This window comes from Bufo gargarizans, chromosome 3 (genome assembly GCF_014858855.1).
Source record: "Bufo gargarizans isolate SCDJY-AF-19 chromosome 3, ASM1485885v1, whole genome shotgun sequence".
NCBI classification, from domain to species: domain Eukaryota; kingdom Metazoa; phylum Chordata; class Amphibia; order Anura; family Bufonidae; genus Bufo; species Bufo gargarizans.
This window is the reverse complement of record NC_058082.1, coordinates 520,717,783-520,735,636: the sequence shown is the minus strand read 5'-3', so window position 1 is coordinate 520,735,636 and position 17,854 is coordinate 520,717,783.

Here is a 17,854-nt window from a genome sequence, read left to right as displayed (position 1 = left end):
AGGGATTGCGGGTGGGTAGGGGGGTACTTCCTCTTTCTCTACAGTGTTTGGGGAATGGACAGCTGAACGTTTCCATGGGACAGTGTGGAGATGCTTGGTGATGGTGGTGGAGGTGGCGGTGTTTGGAAATCAGTGCACTCAATCTCTTCCACTTCTGGGGCAGGGCTAGGTGGATTGCCCATGGAAAACCCTGCCAGCAGAGTCATCAAAAAGCATAAGAGACTGCTGCATGACTTGCGACTCAGACTGCTTGGCTGATTTGCAAGAGGGTGAGGTGAAAGCAGGGGACCAGGTGGGAGACAATATGAAGGAACTTGAGGCACTGTCAGCCATCCAATCTACTACCACCTCTACTTTGGCCTCACCATTCGTAAACCGGTATTCGTCACCCACCGAACTAACAGATAGATTAACTATATTAAAGGGGTTCTCAGGGAATTAAGAAAATGAAAATACCTAAAGATCAATTTATGATAAATATATTCCCAAATACCTTTAATTAGTTATAATGGCTCATTTTGTCTAGGGAGAAATCATTAGGAGAAATAAAATGTCCGCCATTATATTAGTACACGCACAAAACCGGTCCTAATCACACAGCAGCACCAGTTACTTCACAACACTGAGCTAAAGAGCTGCCTCATCCTCCTCTCTGCTCTGATAGTATACAGCTCATAAGATTTTTAGCTTAATCTCTGTAAGAATGGAGTTCATGAGGAGACATGAAGTACAGAGGGGAGGGTGTATATAATGAGCAGCTATTATATGCAATCTCGATTACCACAGTCTGTCCTGTCCGTCCTGTCTGTACTTCATGTCTCCTCATGAGTTACATTCCTGCAGAAAATCTGCTAAAGTTAAGGCTAATAGAGAACAGCAGACCCCATAACAAGCATAACAATTATGCTATTTTCAGATTCTGCCTGAAATCACCAGACATTCAGTACTGATGTCCTAGTGCCCTGTTCTATTTTCAGATCTCAATTACACTTTCTTGGTCTTTGTGTACTACTTTTCAGTAGCTAATGAGACAAAATACCTGCACAGACTCTCATCAGGCATTAAAATGGCGATATGACTAACCTAAAATGAGCTCCTGGGGCCCTGTACAGGCTGGTATATTATAAGGAAGTTTAGTGATCTTTGACAATATTATAGCATTAGGCCACAGGCCTAGGGCCAATTCTATCTTTTCTGCTGTCTGAGAAGAAAATTTAAATAGCGTGCACCCCAGTCCTCCCATCCCACACTGTGACAAACTCTCAATACAACCCTGTCTCCCTACTGTTAAAAAACATATGTTAATATGTTGATGGACATTACATACAGCACTACAAATCATACAGGACATTACAGCACCCCATACCTAGATGTAGAGGTTCTCTTTCCTCATCTTATCCATTTGGACCAGAGGGTCCTGACAACTTATTTCTACTGTGTCTTGTCTCTGCAGAGTTTGCCCCAACATTGTCATCCTGATTCTATCCCCAATACTGTGTCCACTGTGCTCCACAACACCCCCAAATATTATACTGCAAAAATAACAGTGCCGTACAGATTGTCCCTCCTATAGTTAGAGTGCTACAAGAGAATTTAGACTAGAACCTTCAGAATCACAGGTGCATATCCACGAAGCAAACATAATTATAAAAAACAAAATGGCTGCACACCATTATACATGCAAACAATAGAGCTAAGAAATGGGGGTCATTCTAAATAAAAGTGGTACAATACCGACTATAAATGAGTTAATGGAAGCATTTAGAGCACATATTTGCTCAAACATGTGTCGGGCACATCTACCAGGCGTCAAGGTGGCTTCCGTAGCTGGTCTCTACACTTCCCTGAATATTGTAGGCTTAAGTAAGTTCAAAGAGAGGCAGTATAATTAGTGTTAGGGACCCATCTGTGGGGATGTGTTCAGAATTAAGCAATTGCATTTAAAATCGTGTTAAATAGAAGTCAGCATACACCTGCCATCATTTAAAGTGCCTCTGATTAACCCCAAATAAAGTTCAGCTGCTCTAGTTGGTCTTTCCTGAAATTTTCTTAGTCGCATCCCACAGCAAAGGCAATGGTCCACAGAGAGCTTCCAAAACATCAGAGGGATCTCATTGTTAAAAGATATCAGTCAGGAGAAAGGTACAAAGGAATTTCCAAGGCATTAGATATACCATGGAACACAGTGAAGACAGTCATCATCAATTGCAGAAAATATGGCACAACAGTGACATTACTAAGAACTGGACGTCCCTCCAAAATTGATAAAAAGACGTGAAGAAAACTGGTCTGGGAGGCTATCAAGAGGCCTACAGCAACATTAAAGGAGCTGCAGGAATATCTACTAAGTACTAGCTGTGTGGTACATGTGACAACAATCTCTCGTATTCTTCATATGTCTGGGTTATGGGGTAGAGTAGTAAGATTAAAGCCTTTTCTTACGAAGAAAAACATCCAAGTCAGGCTACATTTTGCAAAAAAAAATCTGAAGTCTCCCAAAAGCATGTGGGAAAAGGTGTTATGGTCTGATGAAACCAAGGTTGAACTTTTTTCCCATAATTCCAAAAGATGTTTGGCGCAAAAACAACACTGCACATCACCAAAAGAACACCATACCCGCAGTGAAGCATGGTGGTGGCAGCATCATGCTTTGGGTCTGTTTTTCATCAGCTGGAACTGGGGCCTTAGTTAAGCTAGAGGGAATTATGAACAGTTCCAAATACCAGTCAATATTGGCACAAAATCTTCAGGCTTCTGCTAGAAAACTGAACATGAAGAGGACCCAAAGCATACATCCAAATCAACAAAGAATGGCTTTGCCATAAGAAGATTAAAGTTTTGGAATGGCCCAGCACAGGAGATGCCCTCGCAATCTGAAAGATTTGGAGTGTTTTTGCAAAGAAGAGTGGGTAAATCTTGCCAAGTCAAAATGTGCCATGCTGATAGACTCATACCCAAAAATACTGAGTGCTGTAATAAAATCAAAAGGTGCTTCAACAAAGCATTAGTTTAAGGGTGTGAACACTTATGCAACCATATTATTTTATTTTAATATTTTTTCTTCCCTCCACCTTAAAGAGTTCAGTTTGTTTTTCAATTGAGTTGTACAGTTTATGGGTCACATTAAAAGTGGAAAACGTTCTGAAATCATTTATCTTTGTCTCATTATTTTACATCACAGAAACCTGACATTTTAACAGGTATATCCACTGTATATCCATTGCCTGTCCGAAAAAAAAGTGGCCATCTGGATTTAACTAAGCAAATAGTTATGAGTCTCCTATTGGATAATTACTGCATGGGCGATTATCTTTCTGCTGGCAACAAGTTAGTTAACCCCAACTGGTGCCTTAACAATCATGTTGAAAGACACATCTTGTGGTATTGGAAAAGCTGTTAGTTTGTTTGAGAAGGGTCAAATCATTGGCATGCATCAAGGAGAGAAAACATCTAAGGAGATTGCAGAAATGACTACAATTGGGTTGAAAACTGTCCAACGCATTATTAAAAACTGGAAGGATAGTGGGAACTCATTGTATTCGAGGAAGAAATGTGGCGGGGAAAAATTCCTGAATGATTGTTATCACTTAAACGTTTGGTGAAATCAAATCAAATAAAAACAACAGTAGAGCTCGGGGCTATGTTTAATAGTGAAAGTAAGAGCATTTTCCACATGTACAGTCGTGGCCAAAAGTTTTGAGAATGACACAAATATTAGTTTTCACAAAGTTTGCTGCTAAACTGCTTTTAGATTTTTGTTTCAGTTGTTTCTGTGATGTAGTGAAATATAATTACACGCATTTCATACATTTTAAAGGCTTTAATCGACAATTACATGACATTTATGCACAGAGTCAGTATTTGCAGTGTTGGTCCCTTGTTTTTCAGGACCTCTGCAATTCGACGGGCATGCTCTCAATCAACTTCTGGGCCAATTCCTGACTGATAGCAACCCATTCTTTCATAATCACTTCTTCGAGTTTGTCAGAATTAGTGGGTTTTTGTTTGTCCACCCGGGGACCAACGTTTTGGTCCCCGAGCCACTTAGTTATCACTTTTGCCTTATGGGACGGTGCTCCATCGTGCTGGAAAATGCATTGTTCTTCACCAAACTGTTGTTGGATTGTTGGAAGAAGTTGCTGTTGGAGGGTGTTTTGGTACCATTCTTTATTCATGGCTGTGTTTTTGGACAAAATTGTGAGTGAGCCCACTCCCTTGGATGAGAAGCAACCCCACACATGAATGGTCTCAGGATGCTTTACTGTTGGCATGACACAGGACTGATGGTAGCGCTCACCTTTTCTTCTCCGGACAAGCCTTTTTCCTAATGCCCCAAACAATCGGAAAGAGGCTTCATCGGAGAATATGATTTTGCCCCAGTCCTCAGCAGTCCATTCACCATATTTTCTGCAGAAGATCAATCTGTCCCTGATGGGTTTTTTGGGAGAGAAGTGGCTTCTTTGCTGCCCTTCTTGACACCAGGCCATCTTCCAAAAGTCTTCGCCTCACTGTGCGTGCAGATGCGCTCACACCTGCCTGCTGCCATTCCTGAGCAACCTCTGCACTGGTGGCACTCCGATCCCGCAGCTGAATCCTCTTTAGGAGACAATCCTGGCGCTTGCTGGACTTTCTTGGATGCCCTGTAGCTTTTTTAACAAAAATTGAACCTCTTTCCTATAAATTGTTAATTGAGGTGCAATCTTAGTAGCCACAATATCCTTGCCTGTGAAGCCATTTTTATCCAATGCAATGATGGCTGCACGCGTTTCTTTGTAGGTCACCATGGTTAACAATGGAAGAACAATGATTTCAAGCATCACCCTCCTAATAACAGGTCAAGTCTGCCATTTTAACCCAATCAGCCTGACATAATGATCTTCAGCCTTGTGCTCGTCAACATTCTCACCTGATTTAACAAGACGATTACTGAAATGATCTCAGCAGGTCGTTTAATGACAGCAATGAAATGCAGTGGAAAGGTTTTTTGAGGATTATGTTAATTTTCATGGCAAAGAAGGACTATGCAATTCATCTGATCACTCTTCATAACATTCTGGAGTATATGCAAATTGCTATTATAAAAACTTAAGCAGCAACTTTTCCAATTTTCTATATTTATGTAATTCTCAAAACTTTTGGCCACGACTGTACAATGTGAAGGTAACTCAATGTGTTGGGACTGAACATCTTTGTAGCCATAAGAAAACCACTAATCAGTGAGGTAAACCAGAAAAAAAATGCTACAATTTGCTAGGAAGCAAAAAGATTGGACTCTGGAGCAATGGAAGAAGGCCATGTTGTCTGATAAGTCAAGAAGTACCCTGTTCCAGAGTGATGGGTGCATCAGGGTAAGAAGAGAGGCAGATGAAGTGATGCACCCATTATGCCTAGTGCCTACTGTACAAGACTGTGAGGGCAGTGCTATGATCTGGGGTTGCTGCAGTTGGTCAGGTCAAGGTTCATAAACAGTATGTGCTCCAAGAATGAGGTCAGCTGACTACCTGAACATACTGAATGACCAGGTCATTCCACTAATGGATTTTTTCTTCCCTGATGGCACGAGCATATTCCAAGATGACAGTGCCAGGATTCATCGGGCTCAAATTGTGGTTCTGGGAGCATGAGATATCATTTTAGCACATGGATTGAGTAGGCCCAGACGTTGCTGGGGAATTAAAGTTTGGGGTCTTTACCCGTTCACGAAAGTCTGGAAGTGCTGCCTCGTTTTTTGGAAAGTATATACACGATATATACAGTACAGACCAAAAGTTTGGACACACCTTCTCATTCAAAGAGTTTTCTTTATTTTCATGACTATGGAAATTGTAGATTCATACTGAAGGCATCAAAACTATGAATTAACACATGTGGAATTATATGCTTAACAAAAAAGTGTGAAACAACTGAAAATATGTCATATTCTAGGTTCTTCAAAGTAGCCACCTTTTGCTTTGATTACTGCTTTGCACACTCTTGGCATTCTCTTGATGAGCTTCAAGAGGTAGTCACCTGAAATGGTTTTCACTTCACAGGTGTGCCCTGTCAGGTTTAATAAGTGGGATTTCTTGCCTTATAAATGGGGTTGGGACCATCAGTTGCGTTGTGGAGAAGTCAGGTGGATACACAGCTGATAGTCCTACTGAATAGAATTTGTATTATGGCAAGAAAAAAGCAGCTAAGTAAAGAAAAACGGGTGGCCGTCATTACTTTAAGAAATGAAGGTCAGTCAGTCAGAAAAATTGGGAAAACTTTGAAAGTGTTCCCAAGTGCAGTCACAAAAACCATCAAGCACTACAAAGAAACTGGCTCACATGCGGACCGCCACAGGAAAGGAAGACCAAGAGTCACTTCTGCTGCGGAGGATAAGTTCATCCGAGTCACCAGCCTCAGAAATCGCAGGTTAACAGCAGCTCAGATTAGAGACCAGGTCAATGCCACACAGAGTTCTAGCAGCAGACACATCTCTAGAACAACTGTTAAGAGGAGACTGTGTGAATCAGGCCTTCATGGTAGAATATCTGCTAGGAAACCACTGCTAAGGACAGGCAACAAGCAGAAGAGACTTGTTTGGGCTAAAGAACACAAGGAATGGACATTAGACCAGTGGAAATCTGTGCTTTGGTCTTATGAGTCCAAATTTGAGATCTTTGGTTCCAACCACCGTGTCTTTGTGCGACACAGAAAAGGTGAACGGATGGACTCTACATGCCTGGTTCCCACCGTGAAGCATGGAGGAGGAGGTGTGATGGTGTGGGGGTGCTTTGCTGGTGACACTGTTTGGGATTTATTCAAAATTGAAGGCATACTGAACCAGCATGGCTACCACAGCATCTTGCAGCGGCATGCTATTCCATCCGGTTTGCGTTTAGTTGGACTATCATTTATTTTTCAACAGGACAATGACCCCAAACACACCTCCAGGTTGTGTAAGGGCTATTTGACCATGAAGGAGAGTGATAGGGTGCTGCGCCAGATGACCTGGCCTCCACAGTCACTGGACCTGAACCCAATCGAGATGGTTTGGGGTGAGCTGGACCGCAGAGTGAAGGCAAAAGGGCCAACAAGTGCTAAGCATCTCTGGGAACTCCTTCAAGACTGTTGGAAGACTATTTCAGGTGACTACCTCTTGAAGCTCATCAAGAGTGTGCAAAGCAGTAATCAAAGCAAAAGGTGGCTACTTTGAAGAACCTAGAATATGACATATTTTCAATTGTTTCACACTTTTTTGTTATGTATCTAATTCCACATGTGTTAATTCATAGTTTTGATGCCTTCAGTGTGAATCTACAATTTTCATAGTCATGAAAATAAAGAAAACTCTTTAAATGAGAAGGTGTGTCCAAACTTTTGGTCTGTACTGTACATCTGCCCTGTATACTGCTAGATATAAATATACGGTACTATATACAGTGGGATGCGAAAGTTTAGGCAACCTTGTTAATCGTCATGATTTTCCTGTATAAATCATTGGTTGTTACGATTAAAAATGTCAGTTAAATATATCATGTAGGAGACACACACAGTGATATTTAAGAAGTGAAATTAAATTTTTGGGAGAGCCTCCAGATTTTGCCATCAAGCAGCGCAATGCTCACAGCATAGACCATGGCATATACTTAGCACATAGAGGGAAACCTCCCATCTCCTGCGATACTGCCGGGTTGTACACTTACCGGGACTAAATTACCTGAGACAACTAACCGTGAGTAACGGATTCATTATCCAGCCCCAACACCTATGTGAACTAAGTATATATACCAAGTGTTTTATGGATAAAAGCTGTAAGATAATATAAGGAACTCGCACCAACCAATATATATTTATATATACTGCTACATCTTATACTATCTGGAGAATTGATATGATGTTACCTTTCTCATACAATTGTATTGGTATATATGTGGGTAGATGAATCTTGTGCTTTAAAAATCGAGAGCACATATACCCATCTCCAAACTCTAATACACATTGCGGTCCTATGATTATTGTGGATGAACTATTTGCTGGATGAATTTTTATTATAGGTGGATTCACTTTTGCACCTTTTTAATTTATTCGGATTAACTTTTATATATGAATTTCTTTTTGGGGCGCAGATACATTTTCCTGAATATTCAATCAAGTTGCTATATGGCCAAATAAGTACATGAGGTTTGAAGAATATTGGAAATATCCATTATAGGGACCTAATCACACCACGGTTCTATTTTACCACGGTCCCTATTAGCTAATATTTCTGATATTCCCTGTATTCTGTTACACATGTAATTTTATTTTTATTAATTGCCACATGGTTTCAATGGTTTTATGTGTACAATAAAATATTTTATTATTCATACCAATACACTATATGAGAATTTCCCAAAAGGTGTGATTAACCCCTTGTATACTATTTTTCCCAGTATCCAATAACATATCTACAGCAATACGCTGGATGAATCCTTCCCAATGAGGTGTGCCCAACCACTCTGAATTTTATGCTCACTCTTTACTCTATAGACTGGATGTGACTATATCGGTTGGTGGCACCCACTCCATATATAACAATTAGGTGAGCCATCACAAAAAATTATTTTCAGGTCTGACTACATATTACTGATTGGTGCAAGTATTGTTGTGAACTTGTGACATCACAGCCAGTGGCATACATAGAGAAGTAAGGGCCCCTTAGCAAGGATCAAACCAGGCCCCCCACACAGGACAGAAGGGTTTCTGACTAAACTGCCTCATTTGATAAAAGTTGTTCCTTTAGAGCATGGATGTCAAACTCATGGCCCTCCAGATGTTGCAAAACTACAACTCCCATCATTCCCTGATAGCTGTAGTATGCCCAGGCATGATGGGAGTTGTAGTTTTGCAACAGCTGGAGGGCCACGAGTTTGACATCCCTGCTTTAGAGGGTACTTCCTACCAAGTTTTCAACTCCAGTAGAAGAGGAGATCCCAACTAAGACTGGGCCCCCTCTTGCCCTGGGCCCCATAGCTACACTATATCACGATCTAACGTACACTGACTATCTCCCACTAACTATCTGTATTATATATATAAGCTAACTATCTAATGTAATGAGCAAAGCATGGAGCAAACCAATAACACTGCTTTCTCTCTCAGAACTGCAAAAAACTGCAGAAAATGGCTGCTGGGGAGGTTCTTATATAGTAAGGGGCAGGCAACTTTCCTATTAGTTGCTAGGGATGTTGCTAAGCTCAGACAAAGACATTGCAGCCTTCTCATTGTCCCACAAGCAAGAAGCAGGGAGAGATTATGGGTTCAGATAAAAAAATACATTTAGAATATTCGCGAATATGAATATATAGCACTATACTCTAAATCTTTGCGAATTCTCGAAGTGGCGATATTCACTCTAAAAATTTGCGATTCAAATAGTCGCGCCCAACACTAAAGAGGATGGGACTACAACTCCGAGCATGTCCAAGCCGTTATTAAGCAATATCAGAGTACATTATAGGAGGAGGTATAAGAGAAGACTACAACTCCCAGCATGTCTAAGCAGTTATTGTGTAATATCAGAGTATATTATAAGAGGAGGTATACTACTCCCAGCATATCCAGGGTGTTGCAATGTACCCTGATATATAATAATGGCCTGGACATTCTGAGAGTTGTAGTCCTCTCCTCTTATACCTCCTCTTGTAAAGTACTCTGATATAATATAACAAGCTGGACATGCTGGTAGTTGTAGTCCTCTTCTCATACCTCTTTTTGTAATGTACGCTGATATTACATAACAGGAGGTATAAGAGGAGAGGACTAGAACTCCCAGCATTTCCCTGGCACTTACATTGAATCCCTACGTCTTCACATGCATGGCTGGTCTTCTTCATTACTTTACTGCACTGCTGAGCTCCGCCTCCTGTTCTGGTCACATGATGGCGAGGTCATTGAAGGTCCTTCATCCCCTCTTTTTTGCTGAGCTCCGCCTCCTGCATCTGACATTATCGCAGGTCCTGTCAGCACTAGGGTAATGCCCGTTTGCTTCCTCGGACGTTCAGCTGAACAGCAGCACTGAAGCAGGGGGCCCCTTAGACAATGGGGGCCCTGGGAAATTGCCCAGATTGCCCCCCCCCCCCATGCATAGATAGATAGATATGAGATAGATAGATACATAGATAGATATGCACAGTGTCGGACTGGGGTACCTAGTGACCACCAGTAAGATTTATTTTGGGGGCCCACCATACGGATACATTCAAATATAATAAATAATCTAACAAGTTTTTTATATGAACATAAGCTGGTTGAGATGCTGTACATTGAATATATGTATGTAGTGTACTAAATCTAATGTGTTATGTGCCACTTGTGCAGATGGTGGGAGAATAGGGGCCCACCTTGCTCTGGGGCCCACCGGGGGATTCCCCTGTGGGCCAGTCTGAGCCTGGATATGCAATGTGACAGGAAGATATTTTGCCTGTGTGAGTTAGGAGATGACCATGTGACAGCGTTTGTATGCAAGGTTAGGTTGCACAGAGCAAGCACTGCAGGGGGAGGGGAAGGGCAGATAATCACACCCACAAATATTCATGAGGGAGAGCCTTAGTCATAGATGTTACACACCCCCACAGCTTTGCTGCTGCATGTAAACAAATAAAAAAAAACTGAACTATGCAAAGGTGTAAGTATGGGTTTTCTCTTAAGAAATCAAGCTTAGCTAATGTATATGTAAGTCCTGTTGAGTTTTATCATTTTTTATTTTATTTTTTTCATTACTCGGATAACCCCTTTAACCCTGGTTTACACTTCTCCGCAATTGTATCCTTGACCTGCCTGGAGTGTTCCTTGGTTATCATAATGCTGTTTGATCACTAATATTCTCTTACAAACCTCTGAGGCCTTCATAGAACAGCTCTAGTTAGGCCTCATGCACACGGCCGTGTTCAGCGGCTGAGAGCGGTCCGTGGTAGCACGGCCTGGATTCCTCTTGAGAGCAGGAGCGCACAGCGTCATTGGTTACTATCACGCCGTGCGCTTCATGCCGCCGCTGCACTACAGTAATACACTGTACATAAATTACACGCAGGCGGATTCCATTTACTAATTAGGTGACTCTTGAAGGCATTTGGTCACACAGGATTTTTTTAGGGGTATCTGAGTACAGGGGGCTGAATACAAATGCATGCCATACTTTTCAGATTTTTATTTATTAAACATTTTGAAAACCATTTATCATTTTCTTTTCACTTCATAAATATTTGCTACTTTTTGTTAGTCTGTCACATAAAATCCCAATAAAATACATATAAGTGTGTGGCTGAAAAGTGAAAAAAATGTAAAATGTTCAAGGAGTATGAATATTTTTTCAATGCACTATATATGAATAAGGCCTCATGCACACAACCGTTGTGTGTTTTGCGGTCTGCAAATTGCGGACCTGCAAAACACTGATGGTGCCCGAGTGCTATGAGTGCTTTCAGCAATTTGCGGAATGGCGCGGACAGCCATTAATATAACTTCCTATTCTTGTCCGCAAAATGGACAACAATAGGACAGGTTATTTTTTTTTTTACGGACCACGGAACGGAGCAACGGATGCGGAAAGCACACGGAGTGCTGTCCGCATCTTTTGCAGCCCCATTGAAGTGAATGGATACACGTCAAAGCTGCAAATACTGCGGCTTGGATTTGGACCACAACAACGGTCGTGTGCATGAGGCCTGAAGGTGATATAACAATAAAAGCACTGCTGTATTGACGTTGCATAAATTTAAGAAACAATAGTCTGGTAATGTAAACAGGTCAACATTTTTATGGAATATAAAAGTGCTGCGGACCTAATTTAGCAGAGTTTTGATACTATACAGTATTCAAGAGGTGCAAAAAGTAGAGTGAGCAAGGTTATCTAAATTTACGACTTTTCCACTGGGATGTGGAGGATACACGGATATATGGATGTGAAAAGAGTGTAGATAAAGGCGCAGAAGAAAAGGTGGGAAAATAATAAGGCACATGAAAAGGAGTGAAGGATCAAGAAACAAAATAGAAAGAACAAAACAATCCATTTTTGGGATAACTGATACTATGTTTCTCATTTAGCTGTACAAGTCATCTCTGGTAGTCATCACGTTCTCAATTGACTGTTTGGTGTTTGCTTGTTTCTGTGTGCAATGAGTAAGTCATAAAACATGAAAAAAGCAATAGCCCTTTTGAAGTTTATAACCTCAAATGACACTTTATAAAGTTTGTGCTTCCTTCCGATTCAGGATGGTTTCTAAACCCCATGATACATAGTTTCCCCCACAATGGTGCAGCTGGAGTGGGAGGTGTGATTGCAGTCACACACAGGCTAAGGCACATTTATTTTGGGTCAAGCAAATCTGTCATCTGTATATTAGGTTGGCCACAAACATGGTCCATTGCTCTATTGCTCATCCATCCAACAGCTTTCTCTCCCATATCTCCTTATGCATAAGCATGCATGTGTTGTGAATGGGATTAGCGAGAAAACCTTCACCGGTACCTTGTGGCTTATCTCTCTGGGGGAAAAAAAAAGGATAGAGCGTTCATCTCTCCCCCATCCTCTGCTGTAATGTGGATTCTCTCATTCAACTTTAATCACTATCTCATAAATTGTTGTTCGGTGCACAAAGTCATGATCTAGATCATCTCCACCCATGGATGGAAACATTGGGGCCTTAGGGTACGGCTTTATGTTTAGGTTTCTGCATATAGTTTTGGAAGCCAAAGCCAAGAGTGAATTAAAAAAAAAAAAGAGGAGAAGTTGTATCTGTCCTTTATATTTTCACTCCATATATGATCCATTCCTGATCTTGAATTCCAAAACTGCATCAGGAAACCTGACCATGTAGCCATACCCTTATAACACAGAATTGCATTTCAATGGGACCGTGAATATCACCATATGAAAGTCTAAATAAGAGAATTTTATGCAGAACATGTCTCAGACTTGTCTACACAGATGTACTATATACTCTAAGTACTCTAAAACTTTTAATGGGTATAATCTATGGCTTCCAAATTTATTGTGAGGTTTAATGCATGAATGAGTAAATAAAAATGAATAAATGTGAGCATAAAAGGCTACATTGTGAAGCTTTTGTTGACAGACTTTTACTTCATCAAAATGGAGCTCTGTGGCTTTAACTGTGATTGTTCATTCGTTACATCTCCTCTACTCAAGTGCTGCTAACTGCACATATGAACAATGTAACATTAAAACTAATGATTCCCAAATAAAGTAATAAATAGAGGCAAACAGTAAAAAAGTAATTGAGAGTGTGATGACTACCAGAACTGAATTCTACAGTAAAATGGGAGAGAAATACAATAAACATAATCACTCAGCTTAGCATAGTGATTTGTAAATGAGCCTATTTCTTTCTCTTGGAGACACATTATTTCTTTAGTGTGGCCATAATTAATTTATATCTAACAAGCTCAGGCAGAAGCAATTGAGGGTTATGGCTTCAGTTTTACTATTATCACAAGCAATCAATACATCTGTGTAGAAACAGCACCATCTAGTGCCTACACACACATGTTGCTTGCAAGATAAATTTAAAGACCAGAAACTATTAATTAGCATTACAGTGACATAATATATTACCAAATAAGAAACCTAAATGCTGGAAAAAAATAAAATAATTATAGTAATAATAATAATTATTATTATTAAAATAACAACTATTATTATTATTATTATTATTAGAGATGAGCAAATTTTTAAAAAAATTGGTTCGATATGTATATATTTGCTGTGAATTTAGTTAAAAAACTGCTATTTCCTGGCTGCAGATAGCCCTTATAGTGGTATAGAACACTGTGCCTTGCAGTAACACGCAAAGGGAGTCTGCTTTGGTAGTGAAATAAGGCTACATGCACACGAACGTTGTTTGTTTCCGTGTCCATTAGTTTTTTATTTTTTTGCGGATAGTATACGGACCCATTCATTTCAATGGTTCCGCAAAAAATGTGGACAGCACACTGTGTGCTGTCCGCATCAGTATGTCCGTTCCATAGGCTCGCAAAATAAAATAGAACATGTCCTATTCTGGTCCGTTTTAGGCATTGTTACAATGTAATGCAGATGACAGGCTTCATTTTTAGAATCACTGCACACTCCACTTATTTGGGAAGTCACAGGGCCAAAACTGACCAAATAACTCAAGTACGGTGTATGAACTCAGCCTTACAGGTCGATGTTAGCGCCAAGAAGCATAGCGATGCTCAAGCAGAACTGGTGTTTGGCCGAGCATTCTCGCTCAACACTAGTTATGAGTCTTTTAAAATGATGATGCAAGGAAAATAGTGATTAGGGGTGAGTGAATCAAGCTTTGGATCCAAGATCTGAAGTCAATCTGTTCCAAAACTTTGTTTTAATGCTGTACGTAAACCTGTCTTTTTACAGCATTAAAATGTATGCGCTTCAGCAAGGAAAAATTTGTTAAGTCGGAAGTCATGCAAGACTTTGATGAATAACTTTGGGCTTCTACTCTTGTTTGACTTCGGACTTAACGAATTTTGCCTTGCCATACATTTTAATGCTGAAAAAGACAGGTCTCCATACAGTATTAAAACAAAGTTTTGGAACAAATATACTTTGGATCCAAAGCTCGATTCGCTCACCCCTAATAATGATGTTTAATAGAAAAGTGATTTTACGATCCAAAACTTGTAAAACATCAAAAAACAATATTATATCATATACTGTATACCAAATGGTGATCCCTATAAAAATAAAAAAATGCAAAGAATTGCAATTTTTGCACACCTTATCTCCCAAAAAATGAAATAACAGGGACAGACTGTTAGGGACACAAAATGCTAGCTAATAGGGACACAAAAGTCCTTTTAAGGACTGGTATAGGTGTGCTATTGATAGGTGTGACATACTGAGGGGTTTAATATACTTATAATATACTTTCTAAGATAGAAAGTATATTATAGTGCATTTGTATTGTGCAGCAGTGGTGAGCGATTCTGCTGCGATACTGCAGCCACACAGAGTGACAAACGCTATTAGAACAAATAATTTCTACTGGTGTGATTTACCAGTTGCCCCCCAAAATTTTTTATTGAAGCAGGGGTGGTACATACCAATAATATACTTTCTATATAGTGCATTCAGGTAGTGCAGCATTTGTTTGCGGTTTAGCTTTGTTACCTCAGCTACACAGAGTGGAACAAATAATTTCTACTAGGGTGCTATACGTGTCCCCCCAAAAAAAAATGATTGAAGCAGGGGTGTTATTAACGCAAAAATCATTTTCAGTAATTTCTTGTGAAAGAGCATAGGGCGGAATTTAAGTAATACACAAAACATTTAAACTCACCGCACGGTTGCATTCATTTCTGGTGAAAGAGTATAGGGGCTTATTAAAAAAATATATATATACATACGCACTGCTGTTGAAAGCGTATAGTGGCCTATTTCAGTCCAACAAAAAATATATATTCTCATGTCACTTCTGCAGTTATTTCTGGTGAAAGCATATAGGGGCGTATTTCAGTACTGTAAGAAAAATATATTCTCAGTTCACTGTTGCAGTTATATCTGGTAAAGCCTTTACTGGCGTATAGCAGTAGAAAAATAAATATACATTCGCCATTCGCTGCTGCTCTTATATCTTGAAAAGCATTTATTGACATATACCAGTAGAAAAATTAAAAATATATTCAGCTTTCACTGTTGCAGTTATATGAGGTAAAGCCTTTAGTGGCGTATTTCTGTACAAAAATCAAGATATATTCAGCGTTCAGCTCTGCAGTTATATGTGGGAAAGTCCCGTTACAGGGTGTCATTCACTCAAATACATTGCAGAATAAAAAATTATATTTAACATTTTACTGTGATCTAATCACATTTGCAAGCCCGTGTGTGTCAGGCCAACACATACTGTATTGTGCCCACTGGCTAGTGGCTAGGCCTGCACTCATACCGTTACAGGGTGTCATTCACTCAAATACCTTGCAGAAAAAAAAATACTATTTTTCTGTGATCTAATCACATTTGCAAGCCTGTGTGTGTCAGGCCCACACATACTGTATTGTGCCCACTGGCTAGTGGCTAGGCCTGCACTCATACCGTTACAGGGTGTCATTCACTCAAATACCTTGCAGAAAAAAAATATTCTACTTAAAAATTTTCTGTGATCTAAAACATTTGCAAGCCCGTGTGCGTCAGGCCCACAGATACTGTATTGTGCCCACTGGCTAGTGGCTAGACCTGCACTCATACCGTTACAGGGTGTCATTCACTCAAATACCTTGCAGGAAAAAAAATTTGATTGAAAATTTTTCTGTGATCTAATCACATTTGCAAGCCTGTGTGTGTCAGGCCCACACATACTGTATTGTGCCCACTGGCTAGTGGCTAGGCCTGCACTCATACCGTTACAGGGTGTCATACACCCAAGTACCTTGCAGGAAAAAAAAATATATTTAACATTTTTCTGTGATCTAATCACATTTGCAAGCCTGCGTGCGTCAGGCCCACACATACTGTATTGTGCCCACTGGCTAGTGGCTAGGCCTGCACTCATACCGTTATAGGGTGTCATTCACTCAAATACATTGCAGAATAAAAAATTATATTTAACATTTTACTGTGATCTAATCACATTTGCAAGCCCGTGTGTGTCAGGCCAACACATACTGTATTGTGCCCACTGGCTAGTGGCTAGGCCTGCACTCATACCGTTACAGGGTGTCATTCACTCAAATACCTTGCAGAAAAAAAATAAAAAAATTCTGTGATCTAATCACATTTGCAAGCCTGTGTGTGTCAGGCCCACACATACTGTATTGTGACCACTGGCTAGTGGCTAGGCCTGCACTCATACCGTTACAGGGTGTAATTCACTCAAATACCTTGCAGAAAAAAAATTATATTAAAATTTTTCTGTGATCTAATCACATTTGCAAGACCGTGTGTGTCAGGCCCACACATACTGTATTGTGCCCACTGCCCACCACTTATATAGGGTGGCACAGTACCTTGCACGCATAGTAACACTTATCTAATAAAAAATGATAGGCAGAGGCAGGCCACGCCGCAGGGGCCATCATGTTCGTGGTGCTGTGATTTCCACTGGCCCTGGGATAATGCCCAGTGTTCAGAGGCTACGTACCCTGAACCCAAAAAATTAGGAGAAAATAGTTGACTGGCTTACACAGGACACCCAATCTTCAACAGCTTCCAATCTTTAGACTGCAGGTATCGGCACCTGGGGTCAGCCAGATAGCACGCCAATCAACGCATGCTGTTGCCACCACCAGAATGCCGTCATTGCAAAGCTCAGCAGTGTGGCATTTTTTTTTTGCGTGTCTTCCTCTGACAACAGCAATGCCATTTGCAACCTGTGCCAAAAGAAACTGAGTCGTGGGAAATCCAACACCCACCTAGGTACAACTGCTTTGCGAAGGCACATGATCGCACATCACAAACGCCTATGGGATCAACACATGATGACGAGTAGAAGCAGCACCCAAGCTCAAAGCCACCATTCCCCTCCTGGTCCAGCATCTTCAGCCATGTCAACCACTGCTGTCCTCCTTGCCCCCTCTCAACCAGCCGCCACTCTGCCTCTCACCTTCAGCAGTTCCATGTCATCTGCCCACAGAGAGGTGACTGTAAATGAAATGTTTGATCGTAAGAAGCCAATGTCACAAAGTCACCCCCTTGCCCGGCGTCTGACAGCTGGCTTGACGGAACTCTTAGCCCTTAGCTGGTGTAGTCAGAGGCCTTCAAAAAATTTGTCGCTATTGGGACACCACAGTGGAAGGTACCCGGACAATTTTTTTTTTCTAATAAGGCAATCCCAAACCTCTACTCAGTGATTGAAAAGGAAGTCATGGCATCTCTGGCATACAGTGT